We start from the raw sequence: 19201 nt of genomic DNA, 5'->3' as shown, positions 1-19201 counted from the left end.
GTATATTTGCTTCTGCTTTTCGTTTCCTAACACATTTTGGTGGGCGCTTTTAGTTACCTTAATCTAATATTCATGGAAATAAAACCCAGACTAACACTCCGGTTTCCCAAGGGCAGTTTTTACCAGGTAATAAAGACACAAAACAGCTGCTGTTCTACTAAATTAAAAAATAAAGGCCAACTGTCACACGCATAAGAGGAAATAGCCAGATCTTGATATTTGTGTCTGTCTGGAGGATAAGGCCTGAGGCAGTAATACTTCCCAGCTCTAAATGTATGGCCCTTTTAGAGACATAATTACAGTGACTTCCTACACTTACTATTATGGCCAGGAGTAAAATGTGACAGACATAAAAGAAAAGCTGAGTTTCATACTTAAGTTGTCAAATACTGCCACACGGTTACAATCACCTGTCAACACAAATGAACACACAAGCCTTTCTGGCTGACATTAAAGCTGCACTATAGCAGCTTTAATAACATTTACACAAAAATAGTTCCTTTTTACACATTTTCTTAAAACTGTCACCTTGTTGTGATCGTATAATATGAGGTGGATAATCTGTGAAGAGACTGAGCTCCTCCACCTTCTTCCTGTGTTGTTGTTGCCATCCGAAGAAATGCACCGCTGCTACCAAAAGCAACCAACCAGAGCCAGGAGGCGTGTCTTAGAGCTGTCAATCAACTTATGTATGCGCTGCTGAATGTGTTAATGGTGGAGAGACAACTTACCATTCCAGGAAAACTATGTGGCTATGCTCTAGCCTGAGCATTCATGGCAGCGTCTCTTGTGGAGAAAAGGCATGACTGACAGCGCTAAGACCCTCCTCCGGGCTATGATTGGTTGTTTTTGTATTTGTTCAGATGAGAGCAGGTCCAGGCAGAGCTCAATTTATTTATTTATTTTCTGATTATCTGCCTCATACCATTTGAGCACATTTCTGTAACTTCCCAAGCAATGGGTGCTTCCCAAGGAGAAAAACACCTAAAGCTCTGTGAGGTCAAACTGTGTAATTAAGAATTCATATTCATTTTATGCTTATGAGAGATGTACTTCCTAGAATATCTTTTGCATTCAAGTATAAAACAGATGATTTCCGTGCATTACCTACTGGAATGCAAGGTTATAGACAGACTAGATGGCATGCATTGGATGAGAGAAAAATTATTTCACTCATACCGTCCAAGTCCAACTTTATGTTGGACTTGGACATGGGACAAAGACTTAATTTTGAGAATAACAACCAGATTCTGTAAATTACACACCAACCAAATAGTTAAATAATAATAATAATAATTATTATAATTATAATAAAAAGCATGCAGTAAAATGCTTCTTATACAGTTACAAGAGGAATAAAAACAAATCCAATCTGAATGTTTGAGGCATTTGAATCAAATCTTACTATATCCAAGCAAACTTGTAAATCTGTGGTTTATTTTTACCCATTGCCTGGATGTTTTGAAATATATTAGAGATCAGCCAGAGATCAGCCATCGGAATATGCAAAAGTACTGCAAAAATACACAGTCTTAAGTTGTTTTTTTTAATTTTTTTTATCTAGTCTCTAGTGCCAAAATCTTAGTACACTGGAAATGAAGCTAACTTACAAGTTACTTTTAATGTAACTTGTAAGTTACATTACAAGTTGTAACTTACAACTTGTAATGTTGTAAGTTACAAGTTGTAAGGAGCTTGTTTTAAGCCCATAATTCCTTAATATTGATGAAAAGTGCTGCTTATAAGTGAAATCATCTACTAGTGCAACAAGCCCTTTTAATTTATAATGTATAAGGAATTACTAACTTAAAACACGTTTTACAGCAATCAACTGAAGTGAGAATTGTTATTACTTTCATTAATCAGTTAGGGATTTGTTTTGGTTTTATGTTGTTTAAGAAATCTACATGGTGAATACATTTGTCCCACAATGTAACTTAACTTTAAAAAAGTCACTGTAAAGCAACTTTATCTCTCCTTTTTAACTTGCTGCTTAAAAATAAAGCGTGTCCGTGAGATTAAATTCCCGACTGTCCCTGTTATCTTTCGACACAAAATGTGGCAGGGACTGATAATTAACCTCCTCCCCGTCCTCCTTATTAAATTAACAGTGGATGGTGTTTTGAAAAAAAATGTAGTCGCATCAGAATTCACGGAAGGAGGTGTGGGATTGTAAAGGAAGAACATCTGGCAAGAGAAGACACCTACTGAGACGGGGAAAGGTTTATAGGGCTACAATGAGTAACACACGCACACACACAACCATGTGCACGCCAACGTACACATGCATTATCAAACTTTAATCAAAAGAACAAGAATTCGATGGACACAGTTCGTGCAAGCATCAGCCTAATGGTACAAAAAAAAACCCCTGCAACAACATAAACCTCATTATATATCCATAAAATAAGATACAACTGCAAATTTGCATGTCTATTGATGTTTGTGACAAGGTGAAGAAGCTCATACTGCGGTTCTGATAACAAAGATGAGACATTGTTCACCGTAGCATCATTTTCCACTGAGAAATCCGTGCATACGCGTTCTGCATTTAAATGTGAAAATGCAGAGAAAGATGAAAGGAATAGTCGGTAGATTATTGCCATCAAAAAGCAATTTGTAAAATGGCTTAATCACCAAATAATGAAATAACCAAATAATGAAAAAAATGCTTTGTTACGTGCTCTAACTAGCACGTAACATCCATTTAAAATTCTTTTTGTGCCTAGCTTTGTTTTAAGCCATCGAGAATGTTCTCCTGTTAAGCATTCCCTCCCTCGTGGAGACAGGAAAGAGATTGTTATTTGAATTTGTCAGTTGTTGTTTCAGACGCGCCGAACTGCCATCTCTTCCTTGGACTTTGTCATTAGTGTTGTGCTGTAGTGCTCAGCTTTCAGCGAATTCTTCACATTTGAAGAGCTCTTGATAGCCCATAAGACAGTTACTGTCACCAAGGCCCAATTTGGATGTCACTGTGATATTGTGCTTGTCATTTTGGCTCCTGACTTTAAAATAATCCTCACAAATCCTTGAACTAAAAGTTATCCTCTTGTTAGTCAGGCTATACTTACAAACCAATATACCTGCAGTATCCTGTCCCAAACACAACACATTTGTGTTTTATAGATAGATAGATAGATAGATAGATAGATAGATAGATAGATAGACAGACAGACAGACAGACAGACAGACAGACAGACAGACAGACAGACAGACAGACAGACAGACAGACAGACAGACAGACAGACAGACAGACAGACAGACAGACAGACAGACAGACAGACAGACAGACAGACAGACAGACAGACAGACAGACAGACAGACAGACAGACAGACAGACAGACAGACAGACAGACAGACAGACAGACAGACAGACAGACAGACAGACAGACAGACAGACAGACAGACAGACAGACAGACAGACAGACAGACAGACAGACTCATTTTAACAGGAGCAAAAAAAAAAAAGAGGCAAGACAAGTTATTCTCTCTATGTCACTCTACGTCTTTCGTCTGAATGGCACTGTCAGATATGAGGCCATATGAAAAATAATGCTTCCAAATCGTCTTCTCACGCATTTCTGTGCATGAGATGATGCTGTACCGTACACAATTTGAACACATCTCACCATGGATTTTATGAGACATGTCAAAGACATGGATGGATGGATGGATGGTCAAAAACTTCCCAGCTCTCTCACCCATCATGGATATCAGACTTGTCCACCACTGTTACAGCATTAGTGCAACTGCAAGTCAGACTTCATGTCACAACTATGACCCAATAATGACAACATCTAATCTCACACTGCGCTGTGCAGACATCAGTGGATGTGAGATGGTTAAGAGGTGAAAGGATTGCCACATTATGACACACTTCTGCTGCAGTACAAACTGTGCTATTGGGTAACTCAACAGTTTAAAGCAAACAGCAAATTTAAAGTAAGCGTTAGTGTTAACTGTCAGAATCTGGGGTTGGTTGGTTTTGGATTTTTGTCATTTTTGGTGCTCCTTAGTTTTTTATTATTACTATTATTATTCAGCTCCATGTTCTTTCCCACTTCTGTTCGTCCCCAGTGATCCCAGGTATGTTTTATCTTTGTTTCTGTTTATTTTATGTTCTCTAGTTTATCATGTTTCTCCAGTGTAAGTTATTACTAATGTTAGTATTATTTTCTGTTCCCCTGTGCCACGTTCTGTTGCTCTACTACTCACACCTGTAATCAATTAGCTCATCAGCCCAGGTCCATTGTTCCCTCTATCAACCTCCCAATATTTAAGCTCCTCATTCTCACTTATAACTCACCGGTTTGTCTTGTTACTTACATCTTATCTTGTCACTTCCCCCCGGTTCTCAGTGATCTCTTTGTGTCTCTAGTTTGCCTTTGTTTCAATTTTTGTTTTCCCAGACTTTTTTAAGTTTGATTCTTTTGATTTTTTTTTTTCAATAAAACCCTCAAAAGAACTGTTTAGTCTCTCGTCTGCTGCTGTTGGGTCCATTGAATGCAGACAACATGTCATTAACACCCTTATTAGAATTATGCTCTCAAGGTAGAGAGTGTAATATGAGGAAACTGGGAACGCTGTGGAAGTGCTCATGGCTGAGGAAAAGGAGAGAGCGAGAGAAAAAATAAACTTTCAATATATTTTCTCCAAAAATTTCTAACACAGCTTTTTATTTCTTGTAGGTCATGTTTGGTCATTTGAGTGTAATTTAGGTGTTCATAAGCCTGCCAAACTGAACGATCACTCCACTAGAGATCTTATATTTCTTTCAGAGTAAAAGATTTTTTCTAAGACCACCAATAACCACATAGTACGTGAATCAATGGCACAACCTGCTCCTTTACTTTCACACTGCTGAGGTTATAGTCTTTTAAATCCCTTGTTGAGATGCTATCCATCCATGACAGGTCGACTGCCCATCAAAGGCAATACAGACACAAAGGAGACACAGGAAAAACTCCAAAACAAATGGAACCTTCAAATGTAAAAAGAATAATCTATTTGGTTTTTACCATGACTCTACATATATAACATAATTACCCAGAGAGTGGTGGGCACATCAGTCACTTAGGATCTAATGTGTCTCACACATCATTGTGCTCGGTCATTATTTGCTCCAAGGATATATCAGCAAGTGACATGCAGAAACTAAATTGACCAAACTATTTTTCTTTCGCCCGCAGCTGTGAAAATCTCCCAGGCCAGCCTTTAGTGGGCAGAGTAATGAAAAGCTAGAGGGAGGCCCCAAAAAGTCCAGACCAAGCTCTTGTCATTTTTGACTGCATAGGTCTGCACTAATAGCTTGCTCTGTTCCCCCTGAAGATTTTCTTTGCTACTTTTGCCTTTGACTTGATTTTTTGTTTGTTTGTTTCTTTTGAAACTGTAAAACACTGAATGCTGTTGAGCTTCTTAACAGATTTCACCGAGACTGAAGAAAACAGTGCGATTTAATTTACAGGGTTTCCATGGAATCCATTTAGTAGTTGCTGGTCATTCAGACACATCAAAATTCAATACAATAGCTTCTGAGAACCCAACTGTGAATATTTCGTTTTTTCTATGTTTTGGCATTGTGGTTGGGATAAGAATTATGGCGAACATAATGATGAAGCGTTATTTTTCTCTAAATAAACCAAATAATAAAAAGACAGGCAAAACAAACTGAAGAGCCTGAAAGCTACTTATACAGAACAAAATCTGAATCTCTGAACTCGGTCTAACAAGCAGTCTCAAAAACCTGCCACAGTTTGTGCTTACCGAAACGTATGGTCTGTAACTAGATGGAGCAGTTTGTACAAAAACAAAGAGTATAGGGCCTTGATTACTCTACTCAGGAAAATTATACGTTGGTGTGTTTATTCAGACAATAAGGCAAATTACCTGAAAAGTTAAATACCATGTTGGGCAATTCAGCTCTTTTAAAAATGTCACAGAAATACCAAGGAGGACTTCACTAAGCTCTTTGTGAACTCAACCACATTTACCATTTCTTCTAAGAAATTACATTCGTCAGGACACTGCTGAAGTTTAATCGCAACATTGTCGAGACAAATGGTGTCAGATACAGTTAAACAAAAACAAAAAACCCTTGGCACCACCATTGTGTTGCATTGTGGCGTACGCTCAATACATAAACTAAAGCAGACAAGCATAAAATAGGATGCCACGTCGTTGTTCCCTAAAAGTCTCAATTTGTTAAGTGCCCACACAAAAAAGCAAAATCATCACAAAATGCTCATTAAGAAAACTATGATACGGTAAAGTAATTTTTCCAAGAGTTGTGGAGTTCAGTGATTTTGTTTTGTACATGTTCTTACATTTCTACTGATTGGGTTTTAGAGTTATGAGAATTTGCTGTTTTTGGAGATTCCATGTTTTTGGAGATTCCATGTCAACTTCATGGGGTCATGAAGTTGACAAATCTCAATCTGTCAGTAATCATGTCTGAGTGTGGCTGATGAATCTGAACCAACAAAATTAATGTCAATGATGACAGGTATTTCATTATTCACCAAAGAGTGTAATGATATTTGACATACGCTGCAAGGTTGGATAGATTTAATGAACAAATAAAATTAGGATTTGAAAACAGCTTTCTGTATGTACATTATTCATCTTTGTTGATATTGCAGTTTGTTTAATCTTGTTTATGGTACAAACAAAAAACCCCTAACAGGACCCCTGGGGGAGTCTTAACTTTAATATCCAGTCTGTCTGTTACAAGGGTATCTGAGGAATTAAAATCAATCAAAGAAATTAATATAAGTACACTGTATTAAGTATATTGGACTCAATGTTAATATTAAAACCTGTATTGCCTGTGTATGTATTGAATTTCTTTTAGAACATAATTGCAAATTGGCACACAGAATTATTCATACCCTTCTGAAAATATTCTGGACAAGCCTTTGCCTTTACATCAAACAAAATCTATGATCATCTGTTGCCATGTTCACACCAATTTTTGTTATTCTAATTTGTCTTGTTTTGTTTTTGTTTTTTTTGTTTTTTTACAGATTTGTTACTTTTGTAAAACATCGACCCTTTGTTTAAAATAATTAAAAAAAGAACTTTAATTATCCCTAAAAATCTGCATTGCTCTCATGACCTTAATGTCATGTATCCTCTCATCTTGTGAGATATACAGTATGCAATATTGTGCGCTTAAAGTAAAAAAAAAATGTTCAAGGAAAATATAGGAAAATACTTTTATTTAATTCTTTGCACCTTTTTTTTACAATATGGTTTTCCCTTGATACAGTGAGTCAGTACCTGTCTGACTCTTTTATCTATGTCTCTGTTTTACTTGTCTAGTCCTATATTTCGTTTCTTTGACTCTGTGCTTCATTTTCAGCACATGTCCGGGAAAAGAACATTTAAAAAAAGCAAAACAAAGAGAGATGCACCTGCACATTGTGACAATATTCTGGTGACAGAAACTGAACAATCACAACCTGCTAACAATGCCCTGTAGTAAGCCCTCTGAGATGCTCTAACAGATCTTCTTTTGGTTCAAAATGCGCCTGTGTTTTCGGTTCACACAACAAACCCGGGCTTTAGTACCATTCATCCTTTCCCATCCATCCCGCTGGTCTGCTTTTGGTCCCTTGTCAGATTAGTTTCACTCTGTTTGTCCAATTTCATTTCAGGTGAACAGTGATTTCACTGCCCTCAGCTCATAGTGAGTGACACAAAAGTGAGAGACTGTCCACTCTGTGACCAACTGAGAAATTTTTAGGAAACGATCATTTTCTTGTGACCTGCAGCATGTGACGGGACTAGAGAGCTATCAAAATTAGATATTTTTTTCTTTTGTACAGCAGGGAGATGAGTTTGGGTTTAAAAGGTTTCCATAATTTTTGAATTAATAACCAAGGTTGTTCCAGATATAATAGGTCTGTCTTTTATTTATTTATTTTTGCAGAAAGGTGTCATTGTCTGTAATGACATTTAATTAGTTTCATCTTCAGTTTAGCAATGCAGCACTACTCTGAAACAATTACCATCTAAATGGACAAACAGGTCCAATTCTTCTCAAACTATATTGAATCCAATTTGCTGATAATTTTAAATTAAATTAATGGTAATCTAATCAACCAGTTAGATTTAAGTTGAGTTATTTATAATGCTAGGGATGAGCAACAAATTGATTGGACAAATTAGTTTTTCTGTTTTTGGAGATTTCATTTTTGGAAAATATTGATTTTTTTCTTTTTTTTTCTTTCATCAATGTAGTCTTAGATTTCCATATTTCAGAATGATGTTAGCCCAACCAAGAACTGCCATTTGTTTGACAAGCATGTCTTACAGCTTGTTTTTATTCTGGATCTACTCAAACAAAGAAAGATTGAAATAAGACATTTTTTTTAAGAATTTCTTTTTGTCGTTACCAATGTTTTTAAGGAAATAAATGAGGGGCCAGGGGATGAAAGCGATCTAAAATCGAATTTGGTATAAAAAAAAATCTGAGATTTTATTTTTAAGCCCTATGCAGCATGATTCAATCCTGCTTAAAATACAACATAGTAAAAGCAGGTTGTTAGAAGCTTGTTAAACCTGACCTTTTATGGTGATAAAGTCTAAATTTCCTCAGTCTTTAAGCTACTAGTTACTTTCTCAGCCAACAGACTCAGAACATCAGGTCCATTTGACAGACACTCCATACCTGCTCAAGTTGATACCAGGCCTCCTGGTACCAGTCCCACACCTTTCTCTGGATCGCAGCATATCATCTGTGTTTTGAATGTTTGAATGTTTGCTTCTGCTGTAAAGCACGTTGTGGTTTTCTGACCTGTGAAAGATGCTATGAATAAAATGTACCCATTTGTTAAAAGACAGCTGAAGTACTTAGTTTTTTCAGTCTACACACTCGAGCTCAACGCATCTGGCAAAATTTTTTCTTTCTCAGATTTGTGTAGGATTTTTATGCATTGGTCTTCGGGCTAGACATTGTAACTATTAATCAATGTCATCGTTATGGTTTATACCTTCGGTAAAAATGATGCCTGATTCCAGCGAGCACTCAAAGCAAACTGTGAGTGTTATGCTGTCAGATTTTTTTTTTATGTGGATGAATACTCAGTAAAGCTGCCAACTTTGCATCTATTTCAAGACACATTTTTTTCCCAGCTCACGATGCTTATCTGCATAAATTAACAATTTTCCGAACATAAAATATAAATGTGTACACTTTCCTCAAGTACAGTACATTCTAATTAGTGTCTGATGTCGCATAAATTACTACCTCGAAAGAAGATTGTGAACTTTCTGCAACTGAATCTGGAATGCCTCAAAACCTATTTCAACACATTTGCATCCTTCTTCGATGAGAATCGCGGCAAAATAATAAAATGTCAAAATCCATTTTTCCAGGTTTTGGCTGGCGTGTGCAGCCGCTAACTTTTTCATGCGTCCAGTTCCCTCCAGAAACTGTACATTCTCGATAAGACAGTGGTGTGATGAAATATTGAGCTGCTCATGTGGACGAGTCCTCTTTTTTTTTTTTTGAAGAGGACAGACAGTCGTGCAGATAAACAGATCTGCAGAGTCATGCTGATCTGTCCTGAAGGATTTCTCGCAAAGTGACGGGCCTGTGCCGGAAGACGTCCGGTCAACTGTTCCACACCCAACACAGAGCAATGAGATACATTTCAGATGAACCGCAAAAACATGAGAGCCGGCAATAAAAGCACAGCTCTGTGTTGTCACTATAACTTACAGTTTAAGTGATTTTTAATTGCACTTGACAAGCGCATACCGTCTACTGTGTCAAGAGTCATGTAATATCCAATCAGCCAAAGCAAAAGAGCGTGAGCATGAATGAGGTAGAACACGGTTACAGCTTGTGTATTGCACATTTAAAATCAATTCATGTATGAAAGCTACAGCTGTAGCTGCCAAAGACAGCATATATTATTAACTAGCTAGAGGCACACAATGAATACTAGATGAATATTAGGCATTAGAGGAGTTGAGAATGTGATGAGAAACAGTATAGTGCGAAAGTTTAGCTATGCTCAAAAAGGCTTCGCCTGGTTCAACGCATCCCTTTTTTTTAAGTAAGTGAATTATTCAAAGCAGAATCTTTTATTTTAGGGAGTCTTTTGTAAATCCAATGAAACAGATAATGACTTGTGTAGTGTTTTTCAACAATAAAAATATAAAGTAATTTTCTGCTATTTATTATTGTCTGCTGTAAAGAAACGCTGTAGTGGAATCGCTATCAAAAGCAGAAATTCTCAGAGTTATTTAGTGTGAGGGCTGTAAAACTGTCCAAACAATGGATCAGTAGTTACAACCAACATAAAGGCATTCTAATATGCAATATTCTGAAAATATTGTACAATTTAAGGGAATTATTCTCTGTATTTTTGCCTTTTTTTAAAATTCAGAAATATCATCGGAAATATTTAACCATTCTTTAACCATTACAAATAATCTGAGGTACAACGAAGAATTGTCTGAATATGAGCTGGTTTGTTTCCAGCCATGGAAGTAGAAGGGGAACAGATAGCAATGTGTGAATAACAAATGGGGTTGTGAACTGACAAAAGGAAACCTTTTGCTTCTGTAACTGGGACAAATATTACAAAAGCGTGCTTGAAAGAAATGGAGGCAATAATTCGGGGTTCAGCGTCTTGCCAGGGTCTTTCTGTTTGGAGTTTCTGTATGCTCTCTTTATGCAAACATGGGTTTTCACTCCATTGACTCCAGGGCATGTTGGGTTGATCTGACGTTGTAGTTCCTTGAACTGTGTTTTCCCTGCAACAGACTGGTGATGAGTCCAATGTGTACCACTTCCTTCGCCAACAGAACTGAAAAAGCATATCTGAGTTATTAGGGGGCATAATTCCGACAAAACAATCACAACTTTGCATTTTAGTGATAAATTGTTAAAGTACTCCTTGATTTCTTGTTTTCCCATGATGTGACTACGCTTTGACACAGAGGTGAAAATCGGGGTGCAAATAAAACTTTATTTACTACTCCCCTGACAAGAGTAAATGTTCACCCATGAGTGTGGATCCGAATGCGTACGTACGTGAACAACACGGCATGACGTGTACTTGGGTAAATAAAGCTGGATTCTTCTTAGATTGCTTGTTAAGCTGCAAAACCTTCCCACGTGCCCATCATCATTTGTTCCATCTAAGCAGGCACAGCTGCACAGTGGGATGGCAATGTCAAAACACAGATGACTTTGTTATCAAAGCGCTGACATGATGTAATGCAGTGCGACTGTCTGTCAGTGAACTGCGTCTGTCTGGGCAAAAACGGATCAAAGCTGGTGACAGACGGCGCCGCTGGTCTCTGCGAATGCAGCACGGATGGCACTTAATGACTGCATGGTGCGGTTTATTTACAGATGGTGGACAGAAGCCTTTGCACTCGACGCCGACGAAAGAAAAGTCATTTTGTCCAAGCAAAGCATTTCTGATTTAGTTTCAGAAAGAGGAATATAAATGAGCTGCTCACAGCACCGCTTCATCCCTTCAGTGATAAGAGAATATTGACTGAACGGCTGCTGTAAACTCAATAATTGTAATATATTTATTGAATGAAATAGCCCATATGTCATTATGTTCAAATCAAGAAGGGAAGGATGGGACAAAAGAGGCTATTACACATTGAAAGCGTGAGTGTAGGATCTTGAAAGTACCTTGAAAAGTTAATTACATTTTTAAAAGACACTATGTGGTCCCGAGACGTGCTGTCCCAGTAAATAGTTATAGTAACATGATTGCATTGCAGTCACTGCGGCATGGTGAGAATTTATTTTGCTCTCTCCAGTTCAAATGCTGACTACTTAAAAACCTCTTGCAACTTTTGTGTCTTGCAAAATAAATATATTTCCACAACATCTTACTACTGTTGATGTGAGGAGCGGCCATATTGAAACGCGAAGTCAACCTTACAAATAGTAACTGATGGTAATCAGACTTATACTCAGGTTTTCAGTTGGAAATCCAACTTGGGAGAGTGTTGCAGTTTATATTTCTGACCTCGAAGTTAGAATTTCCCAGTACAGAGTATAACAGGAATGCAGCATAACCTTTTTTGACATGCTCTCTACGTATTGAAAACATAAAGTGTTGTACAAAAATAGTCATTTTAGTTTAGAGGCAACAGTAACTACATTAATCAAGCTTTAAATACTTTAAATCTTAACAGAAAATGAAAATAAATAAAAATTTTTAATCTAAAAGTTATTTTCCCACTCCCATTTCGTTTTTTAAGCAGTTGCAGTCAGAACTTCACCTGCAGTTTTGATGGGTATCTATCTAATTTTGAGCTTTGAATAATTATGTACCCTGCCAAAGGTTGAGGTACATCAATTTCTTTTTTTTTAAGCTTTTAACAAAAAATTTCTCAGAGTTTTTGCGGCGCTAGTGGCTCGTATTTTTGCAAAAGTAAGTAGACAGGAAAAAGGGTGAGGAGAGGGAGGAAGACATGCGGCAAAGGTCGTCGGGACCGGGAGTCGAACCCGCGACGTCCGTGTCGAGGACTAAGGCCCCAAAACGTGGGGCCACCACAGCACGCCCCGAGGGCTACATCAATTTCTAATAGGAGCTTTTCATATTCACTATTGGTGTTTGGGTGTTTTCATTCAGACAGATTATACATTTCAGTCAGATTAAAGAAACACATTTCATAATCTGTGTCAACAAATTGGTGCAGCAACATTCCAGTGCATTTTAGCATCAATACAAGTAATAACAAGTAGCTATATGAAAATAAAACCTCAAAGTTGTGCTTTTCACATCTTCATCTTCTCGGCCTATACTTTCCTTTGTTCTAGCCCTTTTACAGGAAGACATAATTAGATCAAATTAAACATTATTTGGTAAACAGAAGGAGGGATGGCTAATAGACCTGATTGTCAGAGCCGGTTGGACATTGGCAATTCAGTAATTCACTTAACAACCAAACCTGTGGGACAAAAAAAAGGTATTATTTGTGTCTGCACACCAGGGTGTCCCAGGTCAATCTGCGGCTTCACGGTCCAAATTTTTAGCTGGGGTGTAGCTGACCCAAATACAGGATAAGTGCTATATCTGTAAGGTCCCAACAGTTTGCTCAAGCAAACATGGACAAACATGCATTTTAACACTAATGACGCTAATGAGGGTGACCCACCTACCACCTCCACGCACACTGAAAAATAGGGAATTTAAATGTTGAACAGCCAGCATAATGACTGGGGGCTGGGATTAACACAAAGCATTCAATTACTGTCAGCTTGTGAACGTCTGTATCTGTGTCTCCTGACAATGGCTACTTATAGCTGTCTGGTGGAGTGATCTTGAAGGACACAGACGGATCAATGAACACTGATTTTTACATACCTGTAAACCCAGCCCCATCTCAAGTTTAACTTTGCAATGAAAACCGGCTAGGGCTCTCAGAAGAAAGGAGAGGCAGAGGCAAATGGTTCTGCAATAAATGAGATGGTACTTTCTTCCTCCATTTAAAAATAGAACATAAGTTTCAGCAGCTTTGAGTAATCACTTAACTGTCGCATGTGATGCTTGTACAGGGTAGCACAACTTTTTCCACTATTGAAAATTATGTAAATAATTTTCAAAAGGCCATTTTTAGTGAAATAAAAGTAAGAAAAATAAATCTCTTTTTTAAGCTATTAAGTAATCAGTTCTTTTGTTGGCACGACCCTGGTCAGATATTTTATCCGCAGTCAATCCCCACCCTGTTTCGGGACCAAGACCATGCTGCTGGCTAGACACATTAAAAATCTTGTTGACTTTTAGTTTGTTGACAATTAAGAAAGGTTCACCACTTATAGTTCTCAATATTTCAAAGTGAATTTGTTCTTGATTTGCATTTCAACTGCTTTAATCTCTGCAAGATGCTTTCCAATTTGACATTAAGTAGCATCTTTCTCCTTCATTGCATCACTCTTTTGTTTGCATACTTGCTCCTGGATCCATGTGGATTCCATTGACATGCTGTCTTTTCAGGATGTTTATATTGGCTTTCAAAAAGAGGTAAAATGTGAAACAGCACTGTTTGGAATAAATAAGCTTTGGAAACATGTTAGGAAAACAAGTCCGCGAATCTGACACTTAATTTTCTTTTGACAATAAACTTCTAAAAAAAACAAATCAAGACAAAGAAACCCAAAAAAACAAAAAACGTCTCTGAACTTCTTTCTGTGTCCCCACAGCAATTATTATTCAATAATCTGTCACTGTGTGGCTAAATAAAATAGGGGCATTGTGGCAGATATTAAAAGATTATCTCTTGAAAATCTAAAACTATTCCTTAAAAAAAATACATATGTACCGTTACGTTCTGCTGTATCCACACCACGTCTCTTAAAGATGTTATTTCCTTCCCTTAAAATCATTCCTGAATGATATAGGTATTTGTTACCTCCCTTTAACGCAACATTTTTCTGGGACCCAAGCAAGTACGCAAATCATCCATCAAAGCAAATTCCGACTGCACTGCTTACTATTCATATAAGCAGGGAACATCTGCATAAAAAGCCGGCGTTGAGAAGCAGGGCTCGTTGCCGAAATGTGAAGAAAATGACATACAGATGCCATTAGCTGTTGCTGCTTAACGTCATATGAAAGCACAGCTCAAAGTCTGCGGCATACATCCCGTCCACGTACCCCAGTCGGGTTGTTGTGGATCGGAGATGGCTTCTTTTTGCCTCTGCTTCTCCTTCAAACAGAAGGGCAAACAGCTTTGTCCTTGTTAAACTGGAACAAATCGCCTCAGGACCAGAGCCTCATCAGTATGGATTCACACAGTTAAACTTCCTCATCCAAACCCCTTTGGCTCAGTATTTTGTCCATCCAGTTCTTCAGCAAGGCAGTTGGTCGTGGTGCCAGGGAAAGAAAAAAAAAAGGGACGGGAGTCCTTGTTCTCAATCCATTGATTGTCGTTCCTGTGACACCAGCTGTAGAAAATTAGCGTGAAATTATCCCAGCCCCATTTTCTTTGCCTGAAAAACCACCACTAGAGAGAAAGAAAAGCACACACATAGAAAAGGGAGGGCATGTGTGAATTATTTTTAGGGATATGAAATTAAAGGAGTCTATTTTTTTTCTCCAAAAGATTTCCTCTTTTTTTTTAAGAATTTTGTCCTCTCTTTCCAGATTATATGATCAAATGCGTATGGAAGAAACTTTGTTTTAAAAAGCTGAGATTTTACAGTAGCTAGTGCTGCAAAAGCTCAAGGATTTATTTATCTTTGGGCAGTTTCAAGGTACTGCTTGAAAGCAACAAGAAAAATCATCTGCAGCTCTTCAAGTCATTTGCAACCAGTTTTAGCTTTCAACAAATCACACAGGGAAAACATGGAAACGAAATCAGGCTAAAAGCTGCTTGCCTTTTTTTAACCACAGAGAGAGGACCATGGGCCACACTACAACTTGCTAATGAGACCAGTTCCTCATGCTCTATCCTTTGAATTATTAAAAAGGGTCTAAAACATTAATACTGATGCAAAAATCTCACAAAATTACTTTACATACTTGCAAATAACACTGTCTTTCTTTTTAACAGAAAACGTTAAGAAATGTCTTGTTGCTCTTTTGATTATGAGAATTTTTCTAAATCTTAATCTGTATTTTTCTAGTGTAGAACCTACAATACACACTTCAAGCTGACTATTGTCATGTTCACATTTGTTACCGTCTTCCCAGTGTTTCTTATTTTTTGTTTTATGTAAATCAATTGGCACCTGTTGGTGTAGCTAGACTAGCTAGCTGGTGTAGCTGGTGTAGCTAGACAAGCTAGCTAGACCAGCTAGCTGGTGAGGTTAATGAGAGTGATTGCGCTTGTGGAGCTTCTGATGCTGAGTTTTACCATGAGGGTGAAAAAAGTACGGTGTGGGTAGACTTCTACAAAATAAACCTCTACCTCGGGATGAATCAACCCAGCGGGGAGAGTCGTATTTTAGGTCGTAGGGAAGTTTTTAAAAAAAATTTTTTGTTTTCGGAAGAAAGTCGGCTGTATGCTATTGGATTGTTGCGCCTTGGGGAGTTCATCCACGCGCTACTGCTAACCACTGGGGAAATCATATTTGGTGTGTTTTATTCTAGGAACAGAGGGGGAAAAGAGTGTCTTAGGGGAAAAAACAACTAACTATTTTTTTTCCCCCACCAGGGGGTCTTTTTGTGCGCTCTAGTGTCCCTTATCACAGTAGGCTGACAGGAGAGGGGGGAAGACATGTGGCAAGTGTCGTCGAGTCCGGGAATCGGACCCGCGACGGCCGCGTCGGGGACTGGAGGCCTCCAAGCGTGGGGCGCGCTACCCTCTGCGCCACCGGAGCACGTCCCCCCATCCCCCCCCCCAAAAAAACCAACTAACTATTGAACTAATAATCGTTAGACGGACGATGGAGTGTGCGGACTGGCTCTAATCAACGGAATGTCAGCGTCTTGAAGAACTCTAAATCAACACTGAAGGTAACCCCCACCTCAGTCTGGTGTCCATTTTGTTTTTGTTTCTTTTCTTTCTTTCCTTCATCCATATTTCAATATGCAGACGTGTTGTTGCGGTTCGACTCGGAAACATTCAAAAACGAAATACGTACAACATACAAGCCGGGTTGAGAGTAGTGGGAAAGTAAAACTATGCAAGACAACATGAATAAGGCACATTTTGTTTAAAAAACGGGACCCTTAAGAATGGATTAATAATCAAAGAAGCAAGTTGGCTGTGACTGAACACATTGTGGTTTGGGTGGGTGTGTGTGTGTGTGTGTGTGTGCGCGGGCTGAACACACTGTGGTTTGCGTGTGTGTGTGTGTGCTGAATGTTTTTGGAGACCAGTCTTGCAACTTCAAAATTGACTTAACCTACTAATTGCAAAACATCCTTAAGGCAATACCTTTAATTGCATTTTCTTTTCCTCTAAATCTTCCCAATTTTCTTCAGATGTCTTGCTGCCTGTCTGTGTTCATCTTGCCTTTGCTGCTTTGTGTCCATGCATTAGATTCATTTACCCATGCTTGCCTCTTTTTGTACCTTTTTTTTGTTGCTACATTGCTTTTTTTTAATTTTTATTAATGCCCCTCTCTACTCTGGTAGAGTGGTTTTCACAAAATGCTTCTCTGCTTTGGCTATTTTGTTTCTTTTTCTTGAGTGGCTTTTTCCACAGTGTTCAGATAAGAAACGGGACAGGGAGATAAGTGTGGAAAACATTTAACAAAGGCACCAATGTCAAGAAACTTTAAATTTTCTTAGCTTGTTAAACAACTATGTAATACAAAATAAGACAAAGATGCCTGCATTTCATCATGGCACCAGTTTTGATTTCAGTGTAGCCATTTGCTGATAAACTGTTTCTCAGTATCTTCCTGTTGCATTTCATAGCTGCTGTGACCTGCATGGGTCTGCTGTGGGTCTGTCTTCTTTGACATATGATGCGTGAACCATAGTTTGTCGTATGGCCAAAAAATATAGGTCTGCACACATGTTCTCAAAAATGCTGATGCATGATGTCATATTAGTTGCTGCATCTTCAAAAACAGTCTCAGCAGTGCAATCAGGTCCGCAACTTCTGCATTGACCCATTTTCTACTTGTAGCCCTTGCTACATGGTTGGACGTTTTTAATGTATGCTTGCAGATTGGTGTCGGATAAAGTGTGTGTTTTGTGCTAAAATGCTGGAATAAATTACAAGAAACTGGTGTTGTTTTTCTTCTGTCTATTGTCTGTTCAGCTAACTGTTTTTAGCTTCTGTTACTCAAGTTTGGGTTGTGGTGTAAACCCTGGAACAAGCAATGAACAAAATATGAGAGATTCCTGAGGTAGAGAATAGCAGGTATGTGAAATATACTTTTGTTTATAATTATTTTAGGAACAGCAGTTCATTCATATTGTTTGTCAGGGAGAGGACTTTTAGCAGGTGGAAAGGTGGACATTCCTGAGAAATGGGGAAGAAACTCTTGAAGTGAATTAACTGGGTGATCTTGAGTGAAAGTAAGCACATAAGTATCATCCAGGACAGGTCGTGTAAGACTAAAGTTAGGAAAAAAAAATCTTAATTTGTCAGGTCACCCGAAGCGTTCAGCTGTCTGATGGACACACACCCTCGTACTCATTCACACACTCATAAAGTGTATTAGTGTGCCACTTATTTATTCATTAACTTCCTCTGCAGTGTACTCCTAGTCTATGGCTTTTTCGCTCACATCCTGTATTTCCTCACAGCTGGTGTCCGTTCAGTTTCACGTTGATTGGCTGTTATTTCTTAGTCTGGATCTAATGGCTAATTACCATCCAGTTAATGATCTCTAGCTTTTGCTAATTTACTCGTTTTCTCCCGCTCTCATCCGCAGAAGAAACTGGTACGGGCAAGGAGGGGAATGAGGGGACACTAACGACTATCCAAAAATTTTTGTTTGCTTCTTTTAGAAGCAGATGGACAGACAAAGATAGAAGAAATCTGCACACGCTCCCACTTCTATTCTCCTCAACAGATGAAAAGCTAAACATGCACTGATTTTAAAGATAGTCCATCCGCTTCATGTTTATGCTTTAAGCGTCTTAAAAATCAAATGCTTTGTTTTTTTCTTTTCTACCCCCCCTTGTGGGTTGTTTAATCACTACCAGGGAATCAGTCTATGTAGACAGACTGCTTTGGGTCAAACCCTGAGGGTTCATGCAGGTAATCAGTTGCGGCTTCATATCAGCAAGACTGTTATCACTGACAGATTCACCACATTACCTTAAATATTGTAATACTGCTATCTTGCTGAATGGAGTGACCATAGTTCTTCCCAATAAATAATTCCAAAGTTATAAACGCACAAATATAGCTAATGCTTTGCTATCTTTGTCATAATTTAGTATTTTTAAAGTGATGTTTTGTAACATTACATATGATTCCCTTACAACTTGACAGAAACTATTTGGAGCAATGGAAGGCTAAATGCTAATCAGCCATATAACAACAATAATTCACAGCAACTTCATATTAAGTTGTTTGAAGGTAAGATACCATGCTATATTAGAAGATATCGGTTTTCTACACTTTGACAAGAGAGTTTAGAAATCATTCCAGATGAGCTGATCAGTTTGTCTATGTAGCAGCATGAAGGTTTTTCAGCTGTCATTAACTTGTTCATTCATAAATAGGTTATAATGATAAGACTTCATTCAAGTCAGGACTTGATGCTGACACTAACTCGCTTAAAATGAGCCAACAAACTATCACT

General features: G+C 38.1%; 1 protein-coding gene across 4 annotated transcripts in view; it reads left to right on the top strand.

Moving 5' to 3' along the window:
- LOC122829795 (zeta-sarcoglycan) overlaps nucleotides 1-19201 on the top strand; it is a 319206-nt gene that overhangs the window by 110999 nt on the left and 189006 nt on the right. Inside the window, exon 1 of one of the 4 annotated variants that reach the window (XM_044114646.1) lies at nucleotides 16384-16445. The exons of the other annotated variants lie outside the window; for them this stretch is intronic. The gene's annotated coding sequence lies outside the window, so the exon portion shown is untranslated. Of the gene's footprint in view, nucleotides 1-16383; nucleotides 16446-19201 lie in introns of those variants that run through there. 4 annotated transcript variants of the gene reach the window in all.

This window comes from Gambusia affinis, linkage group LG04, assembly GCF_019740435.1.
Source record: "Gambusia affinis linkage group LG04, SWU_Gaff_1.0, whole genome shotgun sequence".
Lineage (NCBI taxonomy): Eukaryota > Metazoa > Chordata > Actinopteri > Cyprinodontiformes > Poeciliidae > Gambusia > Gambusia affinis.
The sequence above is the reverse complement of the archived record's forward strand: the minus strand, read 5'-3'. Positions and strand labels throughout refer to the sequence as shown.